Source organism: Hylobates moloch, unplaced genomic scaffold (genome assembly GCF_009828535.3).
Source record: "Hylobates moloch isolate HMO894 unplaced genomic scaffold, HMol_V3 SCAFFOLD_22, whole genome shotgun sequence".
Classification (NCBI taxonomy): domain Eukaryota; kingdom Metazoa; phylum Chordata; class Mammalia; order Primates; family Hylobatidae; genus Hylobates; species Hylobates moloch.
Genome location: NW_026652297.1, coordinates 44,000,539 through 44,013,985, shown reverse-complemented (window position 1 = coordinate 44,013,985; position 13,447 = coordinate 44,000,539). Strand labels below are relative to the sequence as shown.

Genomic DNA, 13,447 nt, shown 5'->3' with positions numbered 1-13,447 from the left:
TGGACTCAGTAGGTTAGTTCAGCAAGGCATACGGGTTTTCTCTGCATATTTTCTCTATGCTGAGATCAAAATACTGGCAGGGGCTGCAGTGTCATCTGAGGTTTAAATCCCCTTCAGAGGTCACTGGTTGTTAGTAGCCCAGTTTTTTGCAGTTGTAGGTTTACTAGCTGTCTGCTAGGGATTGCCCTTGGCTCTTAGAAGTTCCTCACAGGTCCTAGTCACATGGCACTCTCAGAACACAGCAGCTTTCTTCTCCAAACCCACAGGAGAATCTTTCTGACATTTCCTGTATTTTAAGGGCTCACATGATTAGTTCAGGTGCACTGAGAGCGACCTCCCTTTTGATTAACTCAAAACTGACTGATTGTAGACCTTAACTACATCTTCAAAATTCCTTGACCTTTAGTATAGAAGCTAATCACAGGATTGATATTCAATCATATATTCACTGGTTCTACCCCAACTCAAAGAGAGGGAATTATCCAAGGTGTGTCTACACCAGAAAAATTTTGGGAGTCACTTTAGGATTCTACCTAGCACAGTTACCTTCTCCAAAATGAACCTCTCTAAATCTCCTTTATTGACAAAAGTAGATAATAATATATATGTCAATTAATTGTTATAAGAATTAATATTATGGCTATTTAGTCACTCTTAATTCCCATCTAATCCCTCTCCATTCTCTTTCAAGATCAAGAAAGTTTCTCCTGTTTACCTGCGCCTTCTATGATACACATTTTTTTTCTTTCTGCTGTTCTTTTTTGGTTTTTTGCTTTCCCCTCATCTTATCCCTTTCCACCATCTTTGATATTGGCCCATCACAGGAGATTGTATAGATTCCATGAGGATAGGCAATGCTGGTTCAGATTATTCACAGTGTTTAACCAGTTCAATAGTGAATGTGAAATACCAGGTTAGGAATCCCAATGCAGGGCTTGTTAAACACTGAGAGATTATCCAGACAAAGAAATCTGAAAATTCAGTTTAGTTTAGAAAGACAATATAAAGAATATGTTTGGTCACAAAGCAGTCAGATGAATTCTGCTGAAAGTATAGTCTCCAACCAACTCAATTTTATTAGTCTACGTGTGGCATCTAAAGTTACCAATAACCCCCTATCATTAATTTCTCCCTTAAACACTCTCTCCCATTAGTATTAGATGATCACTTTCTCTCAGACTTGTCTTGGTTTTCAAAAGTGAAATGAAAATACTAATAAAAAGGGCAGCACTTTCCGAATGTGAAGTCATATGTTAAATATTCCCTATAATCCAGTATATTGACTAAGTTTAGTAAGCAATAGAATTTGCTCTTCCACGGTCCAAATGGTGTAATTAGATCCCCAGTACCCTATTATCAAATGCTTTGATGTGCAGTAGCCTATTATCAAATGCTTTGATGTGCATTAAAATAGTGGATGCACTTTCATAGATAGTTGTGCATGGATGGCACCAGGGCAATAAATGTGGGTGTCTGAGATAAATGTGGTCTGAGAGAGTGCTTGACATAATTTCAATTTTATTAAATCTATTGAGGCTCGTTTTATGGCTTGTCATTGAGTCTATCCTGGAGTGAGTTCCATGCATTGTTGAATAGAATGTCTATTCTGCAGCTGTTGGATGAAATGTTCTGTATATATCTGTTAGGTCCATTTGTTCCAAGGTATAGTTTAAATCCATTGTTTGTTTGTTGACTTTCTGTCTCAATGACTGTCTAGTGCTGTGAGTGGAGTATTGAAGTCCCCCACTATTATTATGTTGTTGTCTATCTCATTTCTTAGATCTATTAGTAATTGTTTTATAAATTTGGGAGCTCTAGTGATAGGTGCATATATGTTTAGGATTGCGATATTTTCCTCTTGGACAAGGCCTTTTATCATTATATAATGTCCCTCTTTGTCTCTTTTAACTGCTGTTGCTTTAAAGTTTGTTTTGTCTGATATAAGAATAGCTACCCCTGCTTGCTTTTGGTGTCCATTTGCATGAAATGCCTTTTTCCACCCCTTTACTTTAAGTGTATATGAGTCCTTATGTGTTAGGTGAGTCTCCTAAAGGCAGCAAATAGTTGATTGATGAGTTTTTATACATTCTGCGGTTCTGTATCTTTTAAGTGCAGCATTTAGGCCATTTACATTCACTGTTAGTATTGAAATGTGAGGTACCATTGCATTCATCATCCTCTTTGTTGCCTGTGTGCTTTGGGTTTTTGTTTTTGCTTTTTAACTTGTATTTTTGTTTTATAGGTCCTGTGTGATTTATTCTTTAAAGAGGTTTTGTTCTGATATGTTTCCAGGATCTGTTTCAAGATTTAGAGCTCCTTTTAGCAGTTCTTGTAGTGGTGGCTTGGTAATGGCGAATTCTCTCAGCATTTGTGTGTCCGAAAAAGACTGTTTCTTTCCTTCACATATGATGCTTAGTTTCACTGGATATAAAATTCTTGGCTGACAATTGTTTTGTCTGAGGAGGCCGAAGATAGGGCCCCAATGCCTTCTAGCTTGTAGGGTTTCTGCTGAGAAATCTGCTGATAATCTGATAGGTTTTCTTTATAGGTTACCTGGTGCTTCTGTCTCACAGCTCTTAAGATTCTTTCCTTCATCTTAACTTTGGAAAACCTGACGACAATGTGCCTAGGCAATGATCTTTTTGCAATGAATTTCCCAGATGTTCCTTGTGCTTCCTGTATTTGGATGTCTAGGTCTCCAGCAAGGCCAGGGAAGTTTTCCTCCATTATTCCCCCAAGTATGTTGTCCAAGCTTTTAGAATTCTCTTCTTACTCAGGAGCACCAATTCTTAGGCTTGGTCGTTTAACATAATCCCAGACTTCTTGGAGGCTTTGTTCATATTTTCTTATTCTTTTTCCCTTGTCTTTGTTGGATTAGGTTATTTCAAAGACCATATCTTTGAGCTCTGAATTTCTTTCTTCTACTTGTTCAGTTCTATTGCTAAGACTTTCCAGAGCATTTTGCATTTCTAACAGTGTGTCCAAAATTCTCAGAATTTTTTATTGTTTTTTCTTTAAGCTATCTATTTCCTTGAATAATTCTCCTTTCACTTCTTGTATCATTTTTTGGATTTCCTTGCATTAGGCTTCTCCTTTCTCCATTGCCTCCCTGATTAGCTTAATAGCTAACCTCCTGATTTCTTTTTCAGGTAAATCAAGGGTTTCTTCTTGGTTTTAATCCATTGCTCGGGAACTAGTGTGATTTTGGGGGGATGTTAAAGAGCCTTGTTTTGTCATATTACCAGGATTGGTTTTCTGGTTCCTTCTCATTTGGGTAGGCTCTGTCAGAGGGAAGGTCTAGGGCTGAAGGCTTTTGTTCAGATTCTTTTGTCCCATGGGGTATTCCCTTGATGTAGTACTCTCCCCCTTTTCCTATGGATGTGGCTTCCTATGAGCTGAACTGCAGTGATTGTTGTCTCTCTTCTGGGTCTAGCCATCCAGCGAGTCTACTCAGCTCCAGGCTGGTACTAGTGGTTGTCTGCATAGAGTCCTGCAATATGAACTGTCTATGGGTCTCTCAGCCATGGATACCAGCGACTGTTCTGGTGGAGGCAGCGGAGGGTGTAATGGACTCCAGGAGGGTTCTTAGCTTTGGTGGCTTAATGCCCTATTTTTGTGCTGGTTGGCCTCCTGCCAGGAGGTGGTCCTTTCCAGAGAGCATCAGCTGTGGTAGTATGGAGAGGGACCAGTGGTGGGTGGGGCCCTAGAACTCCCAAGAATATATGCCCTTTGTCTTCAGTGACCAGAATGGGTAAGGAAGACCATCAAGTGGGGGCAGAGCTAGGCATGTCTGAGCTCAGACTCTCCTTAGTTGGGTCCTGCTGCGGCTGCTATGTGGGGTGGGGGTGAGATTCCCAGGTCACTGGAGTTGTGTACCTAGGAGGATTATGGCTGCCTCTGCTGAGTCATGCAGGTTGTCAGGGAAGTGGGGGAAAGCTGACAGTCAGAGGCCTCAGCCAGCTCCCATGCAAACTGAAGGGCCTGTCTCACTCCCACCATGCCCCACTTCAGCAGCCCCGAATCTGTTTCCTTCTCCCTGTGAAGTTTTACCCCATGCCCCTCTGGCCATCCTCCAGATAGATCCCTGTGGTGCCAGACAGGAATGGTCTGCTTGGGGACCCAGCGAACTCCCAGGGTCTTTCTCCTGCTGCATCTACCCCTGTATTTTGCCCAGCTCTCTAAATTGACTCAGCTCCAGGTAAGGTCAGAAACTTCTCCCTCAAACAGACCTTCAGTTTCTCCAGTAGGGGTGTGTGTTCAGGAGAGGAGGAAGGGAGGGTCCCCCTTTCCCACTTCCACAGTTGGGGCATTCACAGTATTTGGGTATCTTCCAGGTCCTGCAGGAGCAGTCCACTTCCTTTAGAGGGTCTGTGAGTCCTCTGAGGATTGTTGGTTTGTTCTTGCAGTTGATTTGGAGCTAAAATTCAAAACGTGAGCCACCACACACTGTCCCATCCGGAGCTGTAATCTAGTCCTGCCTCCCATCCGCCATGATGATCCATCTCAATTTATAACTTTTTATGTTGCATATTCCTTAACAAATTATTATAGTAATAATTATTTCAGTAGTTTTGTCTTTTAACCTTTACACTAGAGACACATCGCCATTTCGGTATTTGGTATTCTGAATTTGACTATATACTTACTTTTACCAGTGAATATTATATTTTTATATATTTCCATACTACATATTAGTCTTTTTGTTTCACATGGAAGAACTCCCATTGACATTTGTTGTAAGATAGATCTAGTGGCAATGAACTCCTTGAGCTTTTGTTTGTCTTGGAAAGTTTTATCTTTCCTTTATTTCTGAAGAAGAGCTTTGCCAGATAAAGTATTCTTGACTGACATTTTTTTTTCTTTCAGCACTGTATCATTCTACTCTCCTCACTGGCAAAGCATCTGCTGAGAAAATCCAACTTATATGTTGGATTATGTTACTTAATCTTTTTTTTTCTCTTTCTTGTTTCAAAATGTCATTACATTTATTGATGGTTTTATTATAATATGTTTTGGTATAGTCTTGTTTGAATTAAACCTGATTGAAGAATTTTGAGCTTGGTATAATCTTCTTTGGATTAAACCTGACTGAAGGATTTTGAGCTTCCTGTACCCGCACATTTATATCTTTCCTAAGATTTTGGAAGTTTTCAGTTATTATTATTTTAAATAAGCTTTCTGTCCTTGTCTCTCTTCTCCTTTCTTACCTCTTATAATGAGAATGTTAGCTTTCTTGATGCTGTTTCAAAATCCCATAGTGTTTGTTTCTTCATTCCTTTTCATTCTTTTTTCTTCTTTCTCCTCTAGTTGTATATATACAATTAATCTGTTTGCAAGTTCACAGATCTTTCTTTTGCTTTGTGAATTCTGTTGTTGATGTTATCTATTGCATTTTAATGTTATTCTTGTGTTCTTCAGCCCAATAATTTGATTATTTCTTATAAAAATATATGTTGTTTCTCTGTGTTCTTTTGAAGTTTGCTGAGTATCCTTAGAACAATTATTTTGAGTCTTGTTCAGGCAATTTGAAGATCTTTATTTCTCTGGGATCAGTTATTAGAAAATTATTGTGTCATTTAATGGTGATAAGTTTCCCCAGTTTTTCATGTTTCTTATTGTATTTCAAATTTGATGGAGCAGTCACCATTTTGAAACTTTACAGAATGCTTTCACTGATTTAAAAAAAATCTTACTCTATGGGTGGGAAAAAGGCTGTTAGAAGGGTAGAGTTGGATGGTTCTGGCTTTGGTGAAGACATAGCAGCGTACCCTCCATGCATTTCTGTCAGCTGAGGTCAACATTAACAAAGATTCCAGGGGGGTCCTGAGCAGCTAAGGCTGTGGTATCTGCAGGGGCAATGAGACTGTTGGGTTTTCAATGGTGAAAGATCCTGGGGTCCTCAATCTCTTTTTCTCCCACCAGGGAGGTCATGGCCCCAGGCAATTTCATTTGGCACAAGGTCTGGTTTGAGGGCATTCTCTCACTGGTGTCTGATGCACAGTGCCCATGCAGTAGCCACAGAGCCAGGGTCTGAATCACAAACACACATGAAGAGACCAAAGGGTACAGGGAAGCAGTGACACTGGTGCCTAGGGTGAAGACAGCCCTGCTTCCACATAAGTAATGATGTACGAAGTAGAGTGGGTGTTTGTGGAGCAGATGGAGAGTCGTCTCAAGCACACATGGGTGTAGAGCAACAAAAGTTCCTAGGTTCAGTGTGAAGACTCACACATAGCTGCACTATCTCTGAGCCTGAGGTGTGAGTGCACACAGTGCAGACAAGAGCCACAGCTCCAGGGTCAGGGGTGTGCACAGGGTTGGGAGGGGTAGTCGCTCAAGTCCCAGAGCTATAAAACAGTAGCTGATTCTTGGAGGAAAGGCACATTTGGATCTCATTTTCCATGGAGTCAGAGGCAGGGATGACTGTTGGTTACTTCAGTGATAAAAGACACCACTGTCCTCTGCAGAAGCCACTGGAAATGACAATGGCACATGCTGAGTGGCTAATACTGATAGCCTCCTCCCTTCTTTGTTCATAACCATCTCCATATATCTCAGATGTGCTGCTGTAATCAGCAATCCTTCTTTACAGTTTTTCCCATTTTTTTCTCTGCTGTGCTGCTAGAGGGTTCTTAGATGGACCTTGGAGCCTTCACAAGACTATTATCCTTCAAAAATAGTTGCCTATTTTTTGTTTTTTGTGAGGGGATGAAGACCAGCATCCTAAAAATCTTTTGCACAACAAAGGGAAAAAATCAACATAGTGAAAAGCCAACTTTTATAAAATAAGATAAAGTATTTGCAGATCATATATATAATAAGGAACTCATTTCCAAAATATATCAGTAACTCATAAAACTCAGTAGCGAAAAAAAAGAATAGCCTGATCAAAAATGGAGAAAAGATTGAATAAACATTTCTCCAAAGAATACATTCAATTCATCAAGACATATATGAAAAGATGCTCATCACTAATCACAGAACCACAATGAGATACCACTTCACATCTGTTAGAATGATTATTGTCAAAAAGATAAAAGATAACAAATGTTGGTGAAGATGTGGAGAAAAGAAACCCTCATACACTGTCGGTGGGAATATAGGTTGGTACAGCTGCTAAGGAAAACAATATGGAACATCCTTAGAAATCAAAAGTAGAACTGCCTTATGATTCACCAATCCCAACTGAGTATAGATTCAAAGGAAATGAATCAATATTGCAAAAGAGATATCTGCACCCCCATGATTATTGCTACATTATTCACAATAACCAAGATTTGGAAACAACCAGTGTCTATTTGATTGAAAAAGTATGACACAATCTGATGGAATGAAAGTCAGAGTTTTATTTGTGTTCTGAGTATAAGAGAAGAAAGTTCACTTTTAGCTTAGGTAAACAGATAAATGTATCAAAAATGTGATATATATATGTCTGTGTTTATATAGATATATACATATACACAAACACACAAAATGCAATATTATTCAGTCAGAGTAAGGAGGAAAATCCTGCCATTTGCAATAACACAGATGAACCTGGAGGCCATTATGCTAAGTGAAATAAGCTAGATACAGAGAGGTAAATAACGCATGATCTCACTTATATATGCAATCTAAAATTGTCAAACTCAAAAATGCAGAGAGTAGAATGATGGTTGCAAGAGGCTGAGGTAAGGGGAGAAATGGCAAAATGATAGTCAAGGGGTACAAAGTTTCAATTATGCAAAATAAATAAGTTCAAGAGATGTACAACAATGTGACTTTAGTAAATGACACTGTATTATATATTCGAAATCTGCAAAAAGGATAGATATAAAAATTCTTTTAAAGGATAAAAAAGAAAATGGTAACTATATGAGATGATGGACATGTTAATCAGCTTAACTGTGGCAAATATTGCACAATGTATACATATAGCAAAACAAAATCATACACCTAAAAATATACATACAATTTTTGTCAATTATACGTCAGCAAAGATGGAAAAAATATAAACATTAAAAAGAAGAATTAGTTTTCCTTCTTGCAAGACGGCCAAATAGGAATAGCTCCAGTCTACAGCTCCCAGCGTGAGCGACGCAGAAGATGGGTGATTTCTGCATTTCCATCTGAGGTACCCGGTTCATCTCACTAGGGAGTGCCAAACAGTGGGTGCAGGACAGTCGGTGCAGTGCGCTGTGCATGAGCCGAAGAAGGGCAAGGCATTGCCTCACTCGGGAAGCGCAAGGGGTCAGGGAGTTCCCTTTCCTAGTCAAAGAAAGGGGTGACAGACGGCACCTGGAAAATCGGGTCACTCCCACCCTAATACTGTGCTTTTCCAACAGGCTTGGAAAACAGCACACCAAGAGATTGTGTCCCGCACCTGGCTCGGAGGGTCCTACGCCCACGGAGTCTCCCTGATTGCTAGCACGGCAGTCTGAGATCAAATTGCAAGGCAGCAGCGAGGCTGGGGGGGCGCCCGCCATTGCCCAGGCTTGCTTACTTAAACAAACCAGCCAGGAAGCTCGAACTGGGTGGAGCCCATCACAGCTCAAGGAGGCCTGCCTGCCTCTGTAGGCTCCACCTCTGGGGGCAGGGCACAGACAAACAAAAAGTCAGCAGTAACCTCTGCAGACTTAAACGTCCCTATTTGACAGCTTTGAAGTGAGTAGTGGTTCTCCCAGCACACAGCTGGAGATCTGAGAATGGGCAGACTGCCTCCTAAAGTGGGACCCTGACCCCCGAGCAGCCTAACTGGGAGGCACCCCCTAGTAGGGACAGACTGACACCTCACTTGGCCAGGTACTCCTCTGAGACAAAACGTCCGGAGGAACGATCAGACAGCTGAATTTGCAGTTCACGAAAATCCGCTGTTCTGCAGCCACCGCTGCTGACACCCAGCCAAACAGGGTCTGGAGTGGACCTCTAGCAAACTCCAACAGACCTGCAGCTGAGGGTCCTGTCTGGTAGAAGGAAAACTAACAAACAGAAAGGACACCCACACCAAAAACCCATCTGTACATCACCATCATCAAAGACCAAAAGTAGAAAAAACTACAAAGATGGGGAGAAAACAGAGCAGAAAAACTGGAAACTCTAAAAAGCAGAGCGCCTCTCCTCCTCCAAAGGAACGCAGTTCCTCACCAGCAACGGAACAAAGCTGGACGGAGAATGACTTTGACGAGTTGAGAGAAGAAGGCTTCAGACGATCAAACTACTCCAAGCTACAGGAGGAAATTCAAACCAATGGCAAAAAAGTAAAATACTTTGAAAAAAAATTAGACGAATGTTTAACTAAAATAACCAATGCAGAGAAGTGCTTAAAGGAGCTGATGGAGCTGAAAGCCAAGTTTCGAGAACTACGTGAAGACTGCAGAAGCCTCAGTACCGATGTGATCAACTGGAAGAAAGGGTATCAGTGATGGAACATGAAATGAATGAAATGAAGTGAGAAGGGAAGTTTAGAGAAAAAAGAATAAAAAGAAATGAACAAAGCCTCCAAGAAATATGGGACTATGTGAAAAGACCAAACCTACATCTGATTGGTGTACGTGAAAGTGACAGGGAGAATGGAACCAAGTTGGAAAACACTCTGCAAGATATTATCCAGGAGAACGTCCCCAATCTAGCAAGGCAGGTCAACATTCAGATTCAGGAAATACAGAGAACGCCACAAAGATACTCCTCGAGAAGAGCAACTCCAAGACACATAATTGTCAGATTCGCCAAAGTTGAAATGAAGGAAAAAATGTTAAGGGCGGCCAGAGAGAAAGGTCGGGTTACTCACAAAGGGAAGCCCATCAGACTAACAGCTGACCTCTCGGCAGAAACTCTACAAGCCAGAAGAGAGTGGGGGCCAATATTCAACACTCTTAAAGAAAAGAATTTTCAAACCAGAATTTCATATCCAGCCAAACTAAGCTTCATAAGTGAAGGAGAAATAAAATACTTTACAGACAAGCAAATGCTGAGTGATTTTATCACCACCAGGCCTGCCCTAAAAGAGCTCCTGAAGGAAGCACTAAACACAGAAAGGAACAACCAGTACCAGGCACTGCAAAAACATGCCAAATTGTAACGACCATCAAGGCTAGGAAGAAACTGCATCAACTAACAAGCAAAATAACCAGATAACATCATCATGACAGGATCAAATTCACACATAACAAAATTAACTTTAAATGTAAATGGGGTAAATGCTCCAATTAAAAGACACAGACTGGCAAATTGGATAAGGAGTCAGGACCCATCAGTGTGCTGTATTCAGGAAACCCATCTCACGTGCAGAGACACACATAGACTCAAAATAAAGGGATGGAGGAAGATCTACCAAGCAAATGGAAAACAAAAAAAAGGCAGGGGTTGCAATCCTAGTCTCTGATAAAATAGACTTTAAACCAATAAAGATCAAAAGAGACAAGGAAGGCCATTACATAATGGCAAAGGGATCAATTCAACAAGAAGAGCTAACTATCCTAAATATATATGCACCCAATACAGGAGCACCCAGATTCATAAAGCAAGTCCTCAGTGACCTACAAAGAGACTTAGACTCCCACACAATAATAATAGGAGATTTTAACACCCCATTGTCAACATTAGACAGATCAACGAGACAGAAAGTTAACAAGGATACCCAGGAATTGAACTCAGCTCTGCACCAAGTGGACCTAATAGACATCTACAGAACTCTCCACCACAAATCAACAGAATATACATTTTTTTCAGCACCACACCACACCTATTCCAAAATTGACCACATAGTTGGAAGTAAAGCTCTCCTCAGCAAATGTAAAAGAACAGAAATTATAACAAACTGTCTCTCAGACCACAGTGAAATCAAACTAGAACTCAGGATTAAGAAACTCACTCAAAACTGCTCAACTACATGGAAACTGAACAACCTGCTCCTGAATGACTACTGGGTACATAACGAAATGAAGGCAAAAATAAAGATGTTCTTTGAAACCAATGAGAACAAAGACACAACATACTAGAATCTCTGGGACACATTCAAAGCAGTGTGTAGAGGGAAATTTATAGCACTAAATGCCCACAAGAGAAAGCAGGAAAGATCCAAAATTGACACCCTAACATCACAATTAAAAGAACTAGAAAAGCAAGAGCAAACACATTCAAAAGCTAGCAGAAGGCTAGAAATAACTAAAATCAGAGCAGAACTGAAGGAAATAGAGACACAAAAAACTCTTCAAAAAATTAACGAATCCAGGAGCTGGTTTTTTGAAAAGATCGACAAAATTCATAGACCGCTAGCAAGACTAATAAAGAAGAAAAGAGAGAAGAATCAAATAGACGCAATAAAAAATGATAAAGGGGATATCACCACTGATCCCACAGAAATACAATCTACCATCAGAGAATACTACAAACACCTCTACGCAAATAAACTAGAAAATCTAGAAGAAATGGATAAATTCCTTGACAAATACACCCTCCCAAGACTAAACCAGGAAGAAGTTGAATCTCTGAATAGACCAATAACAGGCTCTGAAATTGTGGCAATAATCAATAGCTTACCAACCAAAAAAAGTCCAGGACCTGATGGATTCACAGCCGAATTCTACCAGAGGTACAAGGAGGAACTGGTACCATTCCTTCTGAAACTATTCCAATCAATAGAAAAAGAGGGAATCCTCCCTAACACATTTTACGAGGCCAGCATCATTCTGATACCAAAGCCTGGCAGAGACACAACCAAAAAAAGAGAAGTTCAGACCAATATCCTTGATGAACATTGATGCAAAAATCCTCAATAAAATACTGGCAAACCGAATCCAGCAGCACATCAAAAAGCTTATCCACCATGATCAAGTGGGCTTCATCCCTGGGATGCAAGGCTGGTTCAACATACGCAAATCAATACATGTAATCTAGCATATAAACAAAACCAAAGACAAAAACCACATGATTATCTCAATAGATGCAGAAAAGGCCTTTGACAAAATTCAACAACCCTTCATGCTAAAAACTCTCAATAAATTAGGTATTGATGGGACGTATCTCAAAATAATAAGCGCAATCTATGACAAACCCACAGCCAATATCATACTGAATAGGCAAAAACTGGAAGCATTCCCTTTGAAAACTGCCACAAGACAGGGATGCCCTCTCTCACCACTCCTATTCAACATAGTGTTGCAAGTTCTGGCCCGGGCAATCAGGCAGGAGAAGGAAATAAAGGGTATTCAATTAGGAAAAGAGGAAGTCAAACTGTCCCTGTTTGCAGATGACATGATTGTATATCTAGGAAACCCCACTGTCTCAGCCCAAAATCTCCTCAAGCTGATAAGCAACTTCAGCAAAGTCTCAGGATACAAAATCAATGTACAAAAATCACAAGCATTCTTGTACACCAATCACAGACAAACAGAGAGCCAAATCATGAGTGAACTTCCATTCACAATTCCTTCAAAGAGAATAAAATACCTAGGAATCCAACTTACAAGGGACATGAAGGACCTCTTCAAGGAGAACTACAAACCACTTCTCAGTGAAATAAAAGAGGATACAAACAAATGGAAGAACATTCCATGCTCATGGGTTGGAAGAATCAATATCGTGAAAACGGCCATACTGCCCAAGGTAATTTATAGATTCAGTGCCATCCCCATCAAGCTACCAGTGACTTTCTTCACAGAATTGGAAAAAACTACTTTAAAGTTCATATGGAACCAAAAAAGAGCCCGCATCGCCAAGTCAATCCTAAGCCAAAAGAACAAAGCTGGAGGCATCACGCTACCTGACTTCAAACTATACCACAAGGCTACAGTAACCAAAACAGCATGGTACGGGTACCACAACAGAGACATAGATCAATGGAACAAAACAGAGCCCTCAGAAATAATGCCACATATCTACAACTATCTGATCTTCGACAAACCTGACAAAAACAAGGAATGGGAAAAGGATTCCCATTTAATAAATGGTGCTGGGAAAACTGGCTAGCCATATGTAGAAAGCTGAAACTGGATCCCTTCCTTACACCTTATACAAAAATTAATTCAAGATGGATTAAAGACTTAAATGTTAGACCTAAAACCATAAAAACCCTAGAAGAAAACCTAGGCAATACCATTCAGGACATAGGCGTGGGCAAGGGCTTCATGTCTAAAACATCAAAAGCAATGGCAACAAAAGCCAAAATTGTCAAATGGGATCTAATTAAACTAAAGAGCTTCTGCACAGCAAAAGAAACTACCGTCAGAGTGAATAGGCAACCTACAAAATGGGAGAAAATTTTCGCAACCTACTCATCTGACAAAGGGCTAATATCCAGAATCTACAATGAATTCAAACAAATTTACAGGAAAAAAACAAACAACCCCATCAAAAAGTGGGCAAAGGACATGAACAGACACTTCTCAAAAGAAGACATTTATGCAGCCAAAAAACACATGAAAAAATGCTCATCATCACTGGCCATCAGAGAAATGCAAATCAAAACCAC

The 13,447-nt window shown here is 40.2% G+C and overlaps 1 protein-coding gene across 5 annotated transcripts in view; it reads right to left on the bottom strand.

Annotated features, from left to right (window-relative positions):
• The window catches only part of ADAM32 (ADAM metallopeptidase domain 32), a 175,602-nt gene that overhangs the window by 52,488 nt on the left and 109,667 nt on the right, over nt 1–13,447 (bottom strand). The gene's annotated exons all lie outside the window — the stretch shown is intronic.